Genomic DNA, 14,704 nt, shown 5'->3' with positions numbered 1-14,704 from the left:
GCAGTCTCAAAACAACCTTGGTCCTGTGAAAGGAAGTGTAGGGAGGTCCAGCCATGCAGGCTTGGAGCTTGCTGAATCCTCCCCCAAAGTCAGACCCTTCAGACAGTCTTTCTGGTGGCTACGCTGATGTATCAAAGAGTCCAACAGTGGCTCAGATTGAGAGTTCATGAGCTTTAGGAGGACCATATTGAGAATCCACATAGTAGATGGTTCTTTAATAGGTGAGTGAGTGTGCAGGAGAACTTTGAAGATGTGATACCATTGGATGTGAGAAGACAAAGTATGACTGTATCAGAGCTTGGCTTGCTGATATTACTACAAGGTGCATTCTGAGAGCTCTAAAGGTTAATTCAGTTTGTTTAAGGTGCAGCATGTAGTTGCAGATCTGCAATATCGGATCATGCTGAGCTGCCTATACAGAGAATCATTCCCATTTGGAGAAGTCAGTCTTCCTAGTAGATAGGTTCCTGATCTGTATGAGGATAATCTTGAACCTGTTGAGAATAATCTGTCAGTGGTACTCAACCAACTAGCATCCAAGACATCAGGTGCAACTGGCATCCAAGACATCAGGTGGGTCTGGGTGCAATATCTGACTCTGGTTCTGGGATACCATGTCTGGGAAGACTGGGAGATGAATGGGGGTGCAGAATGGAGGCGTGCAAGAGATATGACAGCCAAAATTGCCTTGGCCACTAGGGAGTTGTCAGGATCTGTGTATCCTAGTCTTGTCTGACTCTCTATCACTCTGGGGATTAGTAGAAAGGTGAATAGGAGGCCTGGAGACCACTGTGGCAGAAAGCCATCTAGGAAAGAACCTAGTCTCATACCCTCTCTGAAGCAAAGCAGAAGTTCAGGCACTTGACGGTGTCCTCTGTGGTGAACAGATCTATTGTGCGAGTCCCCTAGTAGTAAAATACTGGCTCTAGGATAGAATGTAGGCTCCTCTTTTTCTTTGGAATGAGGAAATGGAGGGAATAGAAGCCCCTTCTCCAAAAGTCTTGTGGCACTTCCTCTATGGCTCCTAGGTGAAGTAATGAGGCCACTTCTGCCTGTAATAGGCTCTTGTGAGAAGAACCCTTGAAATGGGATGGGGAATGGGGGTTAAGAGTGGAACTGGATAGTGTAGTCATGAGTAATGGCTCTCTACCATCCCTCTGATTGTTTTGGCAGACCACAACTGGCAGAATGGGGTGAGATGGCTTCCAAAGATCATGATCTCAGGATTGGATCTTATGCAGCTCCTGACAGTCCTGTCAAATTTGCTGACCTGTCAAAGGAGTAATGTGTGTTGCTGTGGAGGAGGACACACTTCTTTCTTTCTTGCTTGCTTTCTTGCTCAATCTTCCCCCCACTCCGGCTGGTAGGACAGCATTGTCATTTTGACTGGGGTTGGGTATGGTATATTGCTAAGGTGTAAATCCCTAAGGATCATGTGTTGGCCTTGGCCTCTCAAGGTGTGCACATTGCTGTCAGGTGGCTTGCTAAATTATTCCATGTCATGAAAAGGCAAGCCCTCAACCATGGCCTTTAGCTCCCTAGGATTGCTGAGAATCAAGACATGATGTGGATTGTAACCACCATGGCTGTGGTGTCACAGGTGTCCATAGCCACTTGCAAGGCTGCCTTGGCCACCGGTTGGCTTTCCTTAATTATTTCTCTAAGCACACCTCTGTTGTGTTGGTGCTTTGAAAGAAAGGACTTCACCCTATCCCAGGTTAGGCCAGTAAGGTCAGGTCTTTTGCCACTTGCAGTTGTAGGGGGACAGAGGGATAAGACTTTCTCCCAAAGAAGTGAAGCCTTTTGGGGTGGTCTTATTCAATTTGGATTTTTCTTGTACTGTTGACACACCCAGAGATCCCAGATTAGGATATGCATAGAAGTACTCAAACCCTGTTTGAGACACCTGGTATTGATTCCCTACCTGTTCCATCATGGGTGGCATACTGGCTTGGATCTTCCACAGGGCTTTAGCTGGATTGAGCAGTTCCTCAGAGCATGCTGAAAGGCACAGCTATTTAAGTTAGCTGCTATTGAGATGGGCCTTGAGGGGAATCAGCTTGGGGGATGAGAAGCAGGGATTTTTGGTTACTGGCACTACTTGAGATTCCTACAGCAGTTGAAAATCCAAAAGCATCCCCAAGCTGCAAACCTTTTTAACAAAGGCTGAACCCCAGTGTGTCCACCTGGAGAGAACCTTGCAGTGTGTCCATCTGGAGAGAACCTGCACTTGACAGTTAGCCATGCAAAAGCAATGGAAGTCATTCCAAACTTATGCCAGTTAAAACCTTTTACACCCCTTCATGCATTCCCTGTACATATGAAATGCAATCAACAGATTGGCATTTTTGCCAGTATTAAAATCCTTATTTGAATATAAGATTTAGAATCTGTAGTAAAAGTTTGTACTATTCCAGTTATATTTACCTGAGAATGTTGCCTCATTCTCAGAGGTGAGGAGGATCCATGAGTGTGTTTTTTTCCAGCTTCATTAAAACAACTTTTAATTGATGTACTTTTCCATCTGCTACTTTTTCATGGCTCCCTTCTCTCTCACCTCCCTCCACCTATTCCATCCCACCCCCACATGACTATAGGATCAATACCACAAGATAAGTTCTCTGTAGTTACAGCTCATATAAAACTATGAATAAGTTATGTCTGACTCCAAGTTAACCTCGTATGAAGATATAAGCAGATTTGTCACCTCTTGTAAAATTTTCATTGTAAACAATATGTTGCAGAAATAACTGCAAGCTGAATGATAGAAGGTAAATAGAACAGGTCTAGTCATGTGAAATTTTACTCAACTAAAAATATACTGGCAGAAGTTGAAAATAAAACTTTGAGTTTTACTTGTAACTTAAAAATTATTTAAAAAAATATAACTCACATTAATAGAACCAAAGCTAATCTTGTCCAAGGAAAGCTTCTTAATAAAGCTTTTCTTTCTCTCTTTCTTTCTTTCTTTCTTTCTTTCTTTCTTTCTTTCTTTCTTTCTTTCTTTCTTTCTTTCTTTCTTTCTTTCTTTCTTTCTTTCAGAAAGAAGCCTTCAGATGGCTTTTTATTGACCAACGATTTCTTCTGTGATTATGCATGAGTGACATTCTGGGATTCACCCGGGCCTTGTAACTCTGGGTGTCTTCTGGCTGTGCAGCTATGGCCCAGAGCTCTGACCCCAACAGCCTGCCAGCGGTCCATAAGCCCCATCCTGGCATTGCCTAACCTGGTTACTTTTTGCAGGTTGAACTTAGTGTCCTTCCAGCCCTGAATTTGCCCCCAAATCATCCTTCTGCAGGGACAAATCTCTCTCACTGGACTCTCAGAGAGAAATTGTTAGATTTGCTGTCTTTGCAGAGACAGTAAAACACTCCAACCTGTTAGCTTTCCAGAAGGATATACTTTTACTGAACTTACACAGCACTGCTATTTATAATGAAAGCAAAACAAGCTTATAAAAAAAAAAAGCATGGATCAAGTGATACCAAGTAAAAGAGATAATGGCAGAGATGGTCTCAAGCAAATAAGTGAAAACATCCATCTAAAAGTCGAGAACTTAATTGAGCAAGATACAGTCTTTGTTCAAGGTGATTTCTCTCACCCCAGTCTCCTTTCTGGCCTTTATTGGCCGGGATCGATCACAGAGATCAGATTGTTTGGTTTCTTTGTCTCCTAAGGTGAAGGATCAAGATGGAGTCTTTCTGTTCCTTATTATCCCTAAAGGGATATTTTTGTCTTTGAAGTCGGGAAGGCCTCCTGCGGATTGATTCTGTCTCTCTCTGGGGTGCAGGAGCCATGTTAATTCTGTCTCCCAAGTTCAAGATCAGAATAACCTCTGCCAGTTTAGCTTGATGGCTTTGTTTACTGCTAATATATAAATTGAGATAAAACCAAAATTCTTTTGTCTAGAACAGACCTGTTTAGCACTTTTACCTTGGCTAGGCTGTCTGGTCTTAAACATGTTGTAGTAACATCATACAACAGGAATTCATAACTTCACACAACAGTAACACATGCATTTTACAATATTAATATGAAAGCTAACATGCTGGTTATGATACCTCACAAGGAATATTTTGTACAAATATTATTGCAATAGTGCATGAATACAGGGGTGCCTCGAGTCACGCTGTGTTCAGCACGTTAGCTGGGCTTGTGATATCAATAGAAGAAATAAGCAAAAGGAAAACAAAAGAAAGCAGGCATTATCCTGCAGTCTCTGCTTCATTTGGAATTTTGCCTGAGACAGCAAATTTAGTTCTCAGATAGATAAGGTAAGTTAAAACTTTATTGCAAAAATATTAATGGATGATGGCAGCACAAGAGATAAAGTAGAGGATTAATAAAAAAAGGGGTAAGGCCTGTGTTGAATTCAAGATACTGATATGGTTACTACTACATATGAGACAAACCCTAATGTCCTTATTCAGCTTTTACTCATTTCTTACCAAGCGAAACTCCCACTGACCTCAATGCGAGTTTTCTCTGACTAAGGATTAAGTAAGTTTTCAGGATCTAGACATGTATGAATAGCACAGAATAACTCATATTACTCATTTAACACAAGGAGACATTATGCTTGGTGTTTAAAATAAGGCCTTGGGTCTCCTGTGTTATATTCCAGCTTTGTGTGGCTGTGATTTGGCTAAAAGGGAAGCTACCTCCTCCTGTAGAAAAACCTGTGACAGGAATACAGGGAGGAAGTTTCCCTCCGATTGCTCCACTGGGATGTGTGTGTGTGGAATGAACGGGGGATTTGACCCTCAAAGTATAGGACCATCATTGAGGAGGCCCTTTGCTTGTGCATTGTTTCCAATCCCCTGCCATCCTGTTACAAATTTCTGACAGAGCTGTTCCAGTCAAAATTTGAATTTAGATAAAAATCTGATTCTATGCTCAGTGAGTCAGTACTTCCCTACTGTCCACATTGCACCCTCTTACCTTACAATATTCCTCTTGATGTGATATGCTGGTTTACTGAGACAATCCTGATATACAAAAACTATTTGTGATGGCAGCATCATTCTCAATTAAACCTAAAGACTCTCACATACCCTGTATTGAAGATGTCTACAGAAGTAAACTGAGAATTACCTGAAGTCAGACTTCTGGAGGTCAAGAATTTCAGTATGGTTATTGCAAGGTTCAAACTGAGGCTTCTACACAATTTGACTAAAAGCATTTTAACAGTTATGTATAATTCTTAATATAAAGACTCCCTGCACGTTTTTCTTGGCTATCTTTTCCTCATGAACAAAGAATACCACTTCTGACATCTAAGGATTTAGTATCAAAATTCTGCCCTCATAGATATGTGCAGTTCCCAGTGACTTCTGTGAGAATTATGCATGTGCGTAGGAAGCAGAATTTGTTCCTTAAATATTAGATGTACCTCACTCCTACAGCACACGGGCTAGTTTCACAGAAATTGTTACTACTTTCTTACCCTGTCAACTGAACCAGTGTACAAAAATGTAACAGTGTTAAAAGCTTAAAAAGAGATTATTGGATGGGAAAACATACTGGAAATATTAACAGAGACTTGGTATATGGCTCATCTCCACCCCTCTGAAATGTTTCTCATAGTAGATAAAGGTGGAAATATAGTATGTACCAGAATGGATGGGGGTTGTGTGAACCTACTGTGCATGGCTCAAGGCTTACATGCAATCACGGACTTCCTATACAACAGACACAGTCTTGCAAATGTAACGCATCCATCCAGATTTTAAGTGTCTTTTATAATCTCCTCTCTGAAGGTTAGAAAACCCTTATGGCATTGCAATAAAACAACTTGCTTTATCATTACCTGAAGCAGGATGTTTTTTGCTCAACTTACTAAATACTTCAGAGGCTTCTGAAATAGCAGACAACCTCTTTAGGAATGGGTAGGGGATTTTTAGATTGAGTAAGCAAAGATAGTATTGATCTTCCCTGGGCAGCTAGAGGGCCAGTGGGAAGGCTTTTCTCTTACCTATTTGAAACTGACATACTGAAATTACAGCCACAGCAGGACTTTTTGTCAGGAGTTTAGTGTTCATATATCTCGGTTGAATGAATCTGGATTCTTGGGTAGTAAAGGGAACAATGCTGAAGTAAATAAGGGGAATAGACAAGTCTCTAACTTCACACAGGCTATTCAATATTCCTAGGTTGAATTCAAAGAAGGGAGTCCGGCATCTAAAACTAGTGAAGGTTCCACCTAGTCTTAGAAGCACATCTATTTACATATAGTCTCAATGGCCCAAATTTAGAGAAAGGAGTTGATGTAGATCCTAAATTGAGAGGACGAATGCAAGTAATATAGCAAGGAAAACAACCAATAGAAGTAGCACCTACCCTACTTATCTTACACCTTTGTACACATTCCTTCAAGTATTTGGTATGCAAATTATTACACACCAGTAAGTAGATTTAAGGGAATGTAACAGTCTAATGAAATCTATCCAGTTGCAAAGGAGCCAGTTTATACCACTTTACATCTCACTTCTGGATTTGGTCCTCTAAGTGAAGGGTTAGATAAGAAAGACTATCTTCTGACATTACCAGCTAAGTCAACATTTTATACATGAGACAAACTATACTTTCATCTGGTTTGATTTCTGGTTATTGGAAATGGGCATTTTAAAGTCAATAGATTAAAAAGTCCTATCACAATTTCTTCCCCAAGGAGCCTAATCATATGTCTTAAGAAATAGCCTGGCATTAATTATTTTGGTTTATTTGCAGTATGAGACTGATAAAGACTAGATTGAAGGCGTGTGAGAGGAAGGACAAGTGTCAGTTCATTCTGTTGCAAGTAGAATGTGAGCTGAGAGAAATCAGACACAACTTTTCTAAAGAATAGGGATTTACAGATCAGCTGGGGGTTGTGCTGACATTATCTGCTTTTATGACCATGAAACAATGCTTTCTTGACAAGCAGAACATAAAGCCTTAGAGGAAAACCTTGTGGTTTATTAGATTAAAAAACACTGCTGTGTCTGGTTTTTGACACACTTGCTGTTATATACTTATCAGCCAATGAACATGGAGTGCATATTAATGCCAAAGGTTGTATGGCAATTGACCAAAGAACTTACTCAACTAAATGAATAAAGTTAAAATACTGAGGTTTTCTTGAAAAGAGAACAGAACTGGGTTTTATATTGTACCTTTCATATTCAAAGTATTTTTAAGCAGTTTACAAAGTACTGTGTTAAGTATTGCTTGTGATGTGAATCTATAGGCAAACAGAGCATCCTTTATATTCAACAAGATTTCATGCGCTGGCCTATACATTAAAAAGTAAAGTGTAATATCTGTCCTGGGCTATATTATTTTCTCAGAGAATCAGTCTCTAAAGAGAAATGTGAAGTCTTTTAAACATCTATTTAGATGTCCATAGCAGAATGGGCTTCACTCAGTTTAACCTCTTGACCAAGTAAAGGTCCCCGTAAGGCCTCATCAACTCTCCAGTAATGCACTGGAGTAGCATCAATATGCCAAAGTCCTTGTTTTCATATTTCTCTCTAAAGCACCTTATGCTGTTGGTGAAATACAAATAATAAGTTGAGTTGTTTGACTTCAACTTGCAGACTCAAAGGTCAAAAAGTGCTACCAGCTGAGCCTTACAAGCATAAAATAAATACCCTTAAATGATAAATGATCCAGTGACTAAAGCACTGGACCATGACTCAGGAGCAATCTAGGTTCAATTCCCAGCTTTGCTAAAGACTACATGAGTGGCCTTAGATCAATCACTTATTTCTGTGCCTTGGTTTTCTATCTGGGGAAATATGGATTAATACTTTAACTGATGTTCTGAGGATAATTCCTTTACATGTGGGAAGTGCTCAGATGCTCTGGTGGTGATCTCACTAGAAATCTCTCTCTCTCTAAACAATTTCCTCCTATTGTTGTAGTCCCAATTTATTCGCATCCCAAAGCCACCAGGCATAATTGGCATGAATGCTTGTCTGCTCAAGTAGCATACTGGATAATGTTGTGGGTCAGAGTCAAGTAAACTGGTAGAGTTGGTGGGTGCAGAACTTGACAGTGCCCACACTGTCTGGTTTTAGCCAACGCTGTTTCTCTCTGTAAGTACTTCTACATTCATTCTTTTTTTTTAAAAAAAAAAGCAAACCACCAACACCTCCCCACTCACCTCTGCTAACTATCCATTCAAAAATAGTGGACCTGATCCAGAGCCCATTAGAGTAAATGGAAAGACTCCCATTGATTTCAGTGGGCTTTGGATCAGGCCCTATATGAAAGAGAGGTATAGATTTAAAAAGCCTCTTCTGGTATTGTCAGAACTAATGTGTCTGACGATGTGTATCTTTATTTTACCTGGGTGCTACCAAACTTTTATTTCCATCTGTAGTCGAGTTATTTTGTGCTTCCATTGTGTTCAAAGCCTTCCCTTTTGGTCTTGTCTTTCTTTCATTAGCATACTGCTATTAATTTTCACCCATTTACCTCATGTTAGATAAGATCCATCTACAGTTCATGCAGGGCTCAAACACAGGCTCTCCTGTTGCTGTTTTCATTTTATTTGTGCTTATTTTTCTAAAGCACATGCTACTGTGCGCCTTGCCAACATAACTCCTTTGGAAATAACATTAATTCAAAAAGTATTTCTTTGCATGAATTCTTTGATGGCTTACAGCTGATCAAACAGATACAAGATATCAGCCTGTCACTTTCTAGGTTAGAAGTAAAAGAATGATAGGCTTGCCAAGTTACAGCGTGAGTGCAATGACCTTGCTACTACTTGCATACTTATAATCCTATATTACTTAGCAATAGTGCATCCACACAAGACTCCATATAAAAACTCTCATCTGAATAATATTTTTAATGGATTTAGTGCAAGTGAGAGGTGTTGGGTTGTCAGGGAGGCGTTAGCTCTCCAGGACTATCTATTGAACAGGTATACCATGGGCAGTGACTGTACAACTTACACCTCATTGCAGAGATAGTTTTTTGGGGTGAGTAGTTTAGGCTACATGCATATTAATTCTTGGTCTGGCCTGAGACTGCCAACAAGGCTATTCATTAGTGTCCACTGATAAGGTGGGTTTTGTTTTAATAAGGAAACTTCAGCACTAGAAACTGGCTTGAGATCACTAAGTGGCTTTTACAGGCTACCAAATATCACAGTCACAACTTTCAATCACTTCTTCCCTGAGCTGGATTTGAAGTATGGAGGAGAAAGATTCTGTAACTCATTACCTTTGGGCTTCTCTAACTTAAACCTTGGGGCCTTGACTACTGTATGGATGGCCCAGGATCAGCAAAGCACAAGGATGGCTTCAAGCCACCTTTTCAGACCTTTCATCTTGAGTTGTGTGGTTTGCTACTCAGTTGCAGCTGCTGGCCAATACTGTCCTCAATAAATAAGAAACAGAGAAAGCGAACAAGTCTCTGAAAAACCTTTCTACTAACAGTATCCTTTTCCTTTATCAGCGATTTCATCATCTTTGCCAGTTCTTGTAGTCTTTCCTCAAGCAAAACACTTACATCCACAAGTATTTTGCCTGAACACTGAATCTGGCTATGTATTTTCATAAAAAGCTAAAGAAAAAAATATTTGCATATGAATGCTGTATTCAAAAAATGTGGAAGAAGTAATATCCAGTATCTATGCAAATAACAAGATGAGGTGGGTAGGCTATTGTATAGCAACTTTACTGCTGTTTCTCCTTTCAGAAAGAATGTCAGGCTTGTTTTCACACATCCATTGTGAAACTGTAATGTGCTAATATACCCACTAAAAATATAAAACAGGCCCAAGAAAAGAAACTACAAATCAACGTTTAATTTTAAAACAATAATGAACTAATACCACAAGAGGAATTAGGAGCTACAAAAGAATGTGCTATATGTAAAATCTAATGGAGCGGATTATGCTACTAAAAGTCAATTTTAAATCTTAGTCATTTAACATAAAGTGTTTTAAAAGAAGTTTGAGGTCTTATACAGGCCTTTTAGGACCCTCGCCAATTTTTGCATCTTAACAAATATACTTTCTTGATAATTTTCTCTCCTATTGCTGTGTGAAAGACTGCACAAACAATAAAGGAAATGGTTATACACAAAGAACTGTTAAATGCATTATGAGTGAAATTCCATGCCTATACACCTCTGAAGAAGGGTGGGCCAGAAAACATGAATTTTGTTTCACAAAGTTTGACATTTTTACATTTGTTCCATTATGGTTTGGAAATAAATCAAGTCCTTTCAAAGTCTTGATGAAAAGAAGCAACCTCCACCACCCTAGAATAACCAATAAGCTAGTGGCTTGCACACTCATCTGCAATGTGGGAGACTGAGGTTCAAATTCCTGGTCTGAATCAGAAAGAACAGGGTCTCTAATCTGGGTCTTCCCCATCTTTGAATGTCTTAACCTATAGCCTGTTGGCTATTCTGAGGTAAAATACACTCAGACCTATGGAAGTTGTGAAAACTGATACATTTCCACTGCACCTTCTTGGTTCAACAATTAGTCATATTCTGTTGACGTTTCTGACCTCTTGAGCAAAACTCAGTAAAATTCCATTTTAAGAAAGCAGTAGTTTCTTGGGTAAGTTTACCAGAGATGTGAAGTGTGGCATGGGTTTATGATTAGAAGAGAAAGCCAAGGCACCTAAAGGGGAAATGGTTCTCTCTCCATTTTGATGCACCCTTTGTATCACAATGTTGAATTTTTAAGTATTGAAGTAATGAGTGAGAACATTAAATCAGAAAAATGCTCTCTATATTAACTTCCTGTTCATTTTGACCTTAATACATGTGCACAAAATGATCAAAATCTCACAGTATTTGATTGTGTATCAAACTGTGGATAGTTTTCAATAGACAACTCAAAATCAAATCCATTCAACTTTTAACACTTTACTGATTTAGCTCTGACAGTCAATGAGAGAATATCTGCATTGTACACAGAATCTCATCTTTCAACTTTTGCACGAACACTACAAAGCTGATTACAAAACTCCCCAAATACACTGACTCAAGACTAATGTCACAGATGTATGGGGCCAGATCTGCAGCTGCTGTAAATTAATGTAACTTCATGGAATTCAGCAGCACATGCCAATTTATATCTGGTGAGGATCTGTCCCAAAGGCTGCAAAATAAAAGAAGTTAACTTAAAATAGCTTTATGCAACTGTGAATAGTAAAATGCATCCGATGAAGTGAGCTGTAGCTCATGAAAGCTTATGCTCAAATAAATTGGTTAGTCTCTAAGGTGCCACAAGTACTCCTTTTCTTTTTATGAATACAGACTAACCCGGCTGTTACTCTGAAACTAGTAAAATAGGTAATCTTAAATGCTTAAAAATAAACATCTATATTACCTGCTGAAATTAAAGAAAAATTGACTTTGCCAAATACTATATTAAAGCATAAAGCTAAAGGAATCTGAAGTTGTTGGTAACCTAATTCACAGACAAGTATTTATATAATTTTTTAATAAAATATTATTTTAAAGTTGAAGAATGTACAGTCATGCTGATTAATCTGTTACGTTTACCAATATGCTACATATGAGGATGTAAAGAGTTTTCAGGAAGGGGACTTCTGCTCCTTTGTCAACGAAAATAATAATGAATGACTAAACTTATGTAGAATGAGTTTGCAAACATTATCTGCAACTGAATGTTAAGAAACTTCAGACTGATAAGTCATGATACCCAAACACTGCTCAGTCTTGCCCTCAGTTGTTTGCATGTAGCTTACAAAATCAGCAAGTGTAGCAATGGATTTTGCAAGACAGATGACACACATCCATGTGTCTATGGGGTGGACACAACTATGAACTTGGTTGGCAGTCCTGGATATAATTCTATCACACAGAGATGGTTTGAGCTCACTGATCAGTCTTCTTTCTTCATGGATACCATACCCGTTAAAAAAAACCCTCAAAACCCCAAACAAACAGGTGACAGAGAGAAGTAACATCTGGTACTGAGAATATAGAACGAGTGTCAATAAGCTAAAGAGTCCTTCTAAATATGAGGTACTGAAGCAGCACACAAAAAAAATCCAAAGCACTACCAAAATATGCCATAATATTTAACTGGAACATAGGGACATAGTTGTATGAAGTGCAATGGGAGGACACAGAGCCATGCTTTAAGCAGCAACTAGAGAACTCCCTAACCATGAAATTCCTATGTTTAAGCTCCCCACTGCAACACATCCTGGTTCCCGCTGGTAACTGTAGATGACCAGGAATTCCATAGCCACTCCACATCTCCCTTTCTTTATTATAAAGGATTAAAACTTCAATAAACCAACAACAATATATACACAATTCTAAAACCTCAAATTCCTTTAAATTAGTTACTATTTCCTCTTACCAATTGCTTTGAAATAGTTCTGAACAGTATTCGAAAGATCAAGTCTTTTGGGGGTGAGGGGTGTCTGATCAATCTTCTCAATTGTATTCTCATTCATGTTGTTTCTGCATGGAGTTTCCTGTGGAGGGAGCTCACTTCCCAACAGAATACCTGTAGGTCCCAGATCCTCTCTTCGTTGCGTTGGGAAATACTGAAGATGAATCTGATTCCTCTGGGGAAGTCCATAATGTAGGATCTGGGAGTTTCTGCCAAGTTCGGAACAGTTCCTAGTGTCTGGGAGCTTTTGAGCCAAACTTTGTTCTCTGGTCTCAGTTCAGGTAGTGCTTTTGTTCTGTGTTGCACAGTGAATTTTTGTTGCTGCTGAATTTTTATTTCAGCACCCTATTTTTCAGATTCCTCCAGGCGGGGCAACTTAGGTTTAAGCTGTATCCGTGCTGCAGATAAAAGTCTTTAGTCATCTTCCCATCAGAAGTTCTGCTAGAGATAATCCAGATGCAAGGGGAGTTGACCGATATACAGGAGTGCTTTATATGGGTCAGTGGTGTAACAGAGTTGTCAGTTTCTGACAAGTCTCACCCATTAGTTGTTCGTTTCTAATTTGCTTAAGTCAGCTGGAAGATGCTGGAATTACTGCCAGAACAAGGTCAATGTAGACATTGACATCTTTCTCGCATGTCTTTTTTCTTTTTCCATTGGTGGCTGCTGAACTGGGGCTCTAGATAATGTCTGTGGCTGAGTGCTTTCCCTACTGGGTGTTGACAGAAAACTGCATCAGCTGTAGTCTTACTACACACTCTGTGGGTTAAGACAAAGAATTTGATACTGGTGGTAAATACTTTAAAAATATGTGCTATGCATGATTTTTGGAAAAATCTTTGGTTACAGACTAGGAGTGGTAACAAGAAAGTACTATGAGAATACTGCTTCTCAACTAGTGCCTGTAAACAGGCTTAGAGCTTAGCACAGCAGAGAAAGCATCTAGGCTGCTGTGTGGAAGGGGAAACTGAGGCACACCACCTCATGGCATTGGTGGCAAAATGCCAAAACACCTACACTTTAAAAGATATTGATATCTGCATTATGTTCGCAATGCTACACAACAAAATGTTTTCAGGCAACCTGGGAATGGAAACCCAGAACGTTGCAAAAGCACCTATGGATAACTTTACAGTGTTTGATAACACTAGGAGGCTGCATAACCAAAGCCAAAAAGGGATTTTAGGTATACTGCCGCTGCACTGGTCAGTGACCAGCCCTCTGGCAGTAATCTCAGGCGGGAGGTGTGACATTTCACTCCATATTCTTTATGAAAATATGCTTATGATATGAATATGACATAACTGAGATGTACTTTATGCAAGATGGGTCTTGTAAGGTATCATTGGAAAGATTATGATTTACTGAATGTGATTATCCAATTTGTATGCATGTATCATTTCTGTAACTAAAGTTAGGAATATGGACTATTTAACAATTGCAACTGGGTGTGTATTGGGAAGATACCCACTCAGACGACAGGCCACCACATTTGATGAGCCATCAGGAAGAAACAACAAGACTGTGAAGATACTAATTTCTCTACCTCCTGGGAGGTGTCCTGGGACATAACTGTAACACTGCTAGATCAGGTGGTCTTGTCACCTGATACTAAACATTATCTTGGACTTCTTGTAACTTTCCACTGAAAGGGAAGGAGAGTCAAGTCTGGGAAACAAAGGATACCTGCCTTATGTAAATCTTATTTAAGGGTGGGGAGGAAGGCAAACGAGACTCTCCTCTTTGGCCTACCCAAGAAGAAAGACTGCTGAAAGTACCTGAAGGGACAAAGAAACCAACCTGAAATGAAAAGCATGGTTGAGTCCAGACTGAGACAAAGGTCCAGTCTGTAAGAAAATAACTGGAACTCTGAGCTACAGAAACTCTGCATCCTGCCTAAATTCAATATTTAGGATGAGAAATTACATTTTGTAACCTGTTTCTTAAGTACATTGAGCTTAGCTTGCGTATTTTGTTTTATTTGCTCAGTAATCTGCTTTGTTCTGCTATCTCTTATATTATCTCATGGAGCAGGTCCTCATCGTCATGGAGCAGGTTCTCAAGGAATCAATTCTGAAGCACTTAGAGGAGAGGAAAGTGATCAGGAACAGTCAGCATGGATTCACCAAGGGCAAGTTAGTCATGCCTGACTAACCTAATTGCCTTCTATGATGAGATAATGGCTCTGTGGATGAGGGGAAAGCAGTGGACGTGTTATTCCTTGACTTTAGCAAAGCTTTTGATATGGTCTCCCACAGTATTCTTACCAGCAAGTTAAAGTAGTATGGCCTGGATTAATGGACTATAAGTTGGATAGAA

Source organism: Lepidochelys kempii, chromosome 1 (genome assembly GCF_965140285.1).
Source record: "Lepidochelys kempii isolate rLepKem1 chromosome 1, rLepKem1.hap1, whole genome shotgun sequence".
NCBI lineage: Eukaryota > Metazoa > Chordata > Testudines > Cheloniidae > Lepidochelys > Lepidochelys kempii.
Note: the sequence above shows the minus strand (reverse complement) of the source record.